The sequence below is a fragment of the Triturus cristatus genome, chromosome 9, assembly GCF_964204655.1.
Source record: "Triturus cristatus chromosome 9, aTriCri1.1, whole genome shotgun sequence".
Lineage (NCBI taxonomy): Eukaryota > Metazoa > Chordata > Amphibia > Caudata > Salamandridae > Triturus > Triturus cristatus.
Window position 1 is genome coordinate 666,165,869 of NC_140592.1, and position 3,833 is coordinate 666,169,701.

General features: G+C 43.2%; 1 pseudogene; it reads right to left on the minus strand.

The window, feature by feature from the left end:
- Nucleotides 1-2,478: 2,478 nt before the first annotated feature.
- On the minus strand, nt 2,479-3,590 carry LOC146798462 (uncharacterized; annotated as a pseudogene).
- Nucleotides 3,591-3,833: the final 243 nt, after the last annotated feature.

The following is a 3,833-nucleotide window of genomic DNA, read 5'->3' on the forward strand; positions in this document are numbered from 1 at the left end:
ATTTGGGAAATGGCAAAAATTCCACGTGTGGATGCAAACATAAATGTACCAAAAATGTCAAAAAGTAGTTGGAATACAAGGAATACATTGATGAAAACAAATGTGCAATAACTTCCAAAATGGCGAAACCGAGCTGTGCGATTGGTTTGGGGCGTGTGGACGCCCCTCCTCATGTAGCTGTATTTGATCAGTGTCACATGGGCTGGCACCTTACCAGTCAGCACACAACATCAGGAGAACGAATTATAAAAGTTTGAAAATTAGTAAAAAAATGGTGTGCATCCCATCCCCATAATTGATGGGCCGCATCGCAGCCATAAAAATGACTATTCTCCCCAAGATCATCTATGTAGTCCAAACACTTCCACTGGCACCCCAGTCATTCTCTCACTTCAAAAGGACATAGAGAACTTCCTATGGCAAGACCAGCGACCCCGGCTGCGTAGAGAATTGAGCTATAGGTACCCTCTGAATGGGGGTTTAGGTATCCCTATCTTACAGACGTATTAGCAGGCGGTGCAGCTGCGTGCATTGGTGGAACGGTCCCGCCCAGAATCTGAGAAACATTGGCTGTTTATGGACAGGTCCTTGGCCAGACAGCCGCTGTGGGGTGTTCCCTTTCTCACTCGATTTGACAGGTTCCGGAACCTATACCTCTCCAAGGTGACTCATCCCATTTTGTTGGCATGGGACCGGGTGGCCGTTTCCCGGGGATTGACAACCTTCCCATCTCCAATTACCCCTATAGTGCATAATTCAGATTTCACTCGAGGGTTGGACTTGACGGGATTCACACACTGGACCAAGGAGGGCCGGCGCTCCACAGGGCATTTCTCACATTGTTGACTGCAGAGTTTACAGATCTTACTTGCCCAAAATACCTGAGGGTCTTACGGTTTGCGGATCCACCCCCTCTTAGATGACAGGATGGCCACACATCCCCATAAGCATTGTTCTTCGAAGACTACCTGTAGTAGAGGTTCCAGAATACGTCTGCCTTGGTTTAACTTGCTTGATGGTTGGAGGAGGTGGAGGGAGAAGGGAGGAGGGAGGAGGGTAGGGGGTGTTTCTTTGTACTTGGTTGTTTTTCTATTGGCCAATGAGATAGTCTGATTGTAAGGCTACATTACGGTATGCATAGCTTCTGCTGGACATGTATGTTTATTCATGTTTTTGAAATCAATAAAAGCAATTTAAATATAAAATGCTGTATAATAGCAGCTTTTACCTCTGTGTGCATTACAAAATGATGAACAGCGTGCTGTTTTAAACATTTCTGAAACATATTGTTTAAAAATTATTTTCCGACATCTGTTTGCAGTTTTTGTGGAGTTCGCTCTTTCCTGAAGATGGCTTCAACAGCCATGGTGACACTAGTACAACTTTTATCGCTTAGTGCTTCTACAAAGGCATACTTGAACAATACATCTATTACTGTTAATATATATGAAGCTACGTTATTAAGTTTGGCTAGATCTTTAAGACTGATTATGTCCACCTGCCATTGACAATCTACCTGCACATTAATGATGGTCGGCATCCTCTTAAAATGCCTCCTGGCTGGCTTGTAGGGTGAATACGCCTCTTCCCAGATAGCCAGGTCTTCACCTGTGCTCTGTTTACTGAGTCATTTTCAACACGAGTCCTTCTAAACAGAACTTCGGTGCGTCCGAAGCTTCCAATCCTGCTTTCATCATAATAAAGCTTCCTTAACCCCTCCTCCTGCATGTTATCAGCCCCTGCATCCCATGAAATGAAAGGCATTGTTTTTTGAAGCGGCTTTTTATTTAAAAATAAAAAATGTTAGCAACACATAAACAGGGCATACTTTACAGTTTCATGGTACACGTCTTGTGGTTATTGTTGGACAGTTTGCTGACTTTTCACTACACATACAATATACTACACACATTTCTAGGGGCCGGGCAGATGATTTGACACAGCATCACAAGTTTTGATATTTTTACAGCTATAAACTTAACAGCACTAGACAGGACTTCCCGCTCACCCCTCCTATCACTTTGTACAGTCAGGATACCGATGGCATTCAAAAGATCATAGAATTCTCTGTCGTAAAATACAAAACCTTTATTTCTGAAATAATCTTCGGTCGGAAGGCGATACGTAAGCTGATCGCCGGTATTAGTATTAACTCCCTCATATGGCATTTGTATGCACTGCAATATGCATTTGTTGTAGGTAGCCACACATCGATACACCAGTTGGCTATGCAAGTAGGACTGTCACACTGCACCGCCTTGGACTGCTCACCAAGCTTCAGATCGCATAGAGTTGCATGTTGTTTTTAAGCTATTCTTTCTTTAAGCAACACATATAACAATCTGGCAACACATATGTATCTTGGACGTAAATAAGAAGCATCTCGCTCTGCGAAATAATGATGCTTGTCGTAAAAGTGAGTAAGTATGCAATGTTAAACAATACAATAATGAAATGCTGCCGGGGGACTCGTAATTTTTAAAACCGTTTTTGTGGGGCTAAAGAGCCGACTCGTCTATTTATAAATAAATATCGCACATACATCTTTCTACAGCTCTTTCTGCCATCCTTCTAACAAAATACGTACACAAACCTTTCATACAACAGAGTTTTGAGCCTAGCTCGCTGGAGCACTGGATCTCTTTGAGCGTGGTCGACAATACCTTAATCATATCAGGGTGGACATTTCTCTTTTCCTCAGACAAACCATACACCAACCTTAACAGCTTATATACTTTGTGCGGGTCTAGCAAACTACATATATGATGGATTTTTCCTGAAGTGTATGAGTCTTATGGACACTCGTGAGCCTCCTGCTGCGGAACATTAATTTTATGGCTGTCACAGAGGTTATAATAGTCACGTGTGACAAACGCGTTCAAAACAATTGCAGCAAAACCTTTAATAGGCCATATGGCATCGTAGGGTACGACTGGAGCTTCCTTTTCAAAACCTGCAATACCATAGGCACAAACACATTTCTTACTCCGCTCTTTGTTTTGGATTGTGGAACTTTTGGTCTGTTTTGAACAGCATAAGCAGTAAAAATGTACGGTGTTAACCTTTGGCAGCATCCCATCTATCACAGCTCTTTTTGCTGATGCTTTCTATGGTTCAAAAAACAGAAAGACAGCCTATTAATTAAAAATAAAATGTAGCCATATGTACGGTATAAGTAAGTGTCTATAATGGTTTTTACTAACCTCGTAATTTTTGTGGGACTCGGCGGCGGCTCTGAAATCTTGAGAGTGGCTGAGGTTTATCGAGACATAACAGGCATTGCAGTTTGCGTGCATCTCTTGCACGAGGATAGCCTCCAGAGCCGAGTCCTCCAGAAACCCCATTTCTTCAAAGACCGGTGAGTTAGGAGCTGTTATAGATTCTTCACCATCTTCCATGTCGATTAATATGTTTCCTGCAATTGCTTTGTTACTCGGGGCTTTGCTGATGCTGCTGGAGCCCTTATTAGGGGCTATCTTTTGCAGCAAATTGATGCTGATTGTTTCCATCTGCCGGCAGAGTTCCTCATCAAAACCGGTGACGTTGTGACCGCCATCTTTATGCTCGCTCTCCTGCACATTCTGCTCCATTGCTGATGGTGTCAGGCTATGATAATACCTATCATTAGTGTTCAAACCACCATCAGTGGGCATCTTTTTGATGAGGTGGCTGTATCTCTTCAAAATGACCGAGTGATCTCTTTCTGGAGGGCAGCTCCTGGGTTTGGCATAAGCTGCTTAGGGGCTCTCTACATCACATCATGTTTGCCTGATCTCCAGGGGCTTTGGTATGTTGAGGGCTGCCGCATAGCCCTAACCACTTTGTAGGACCAT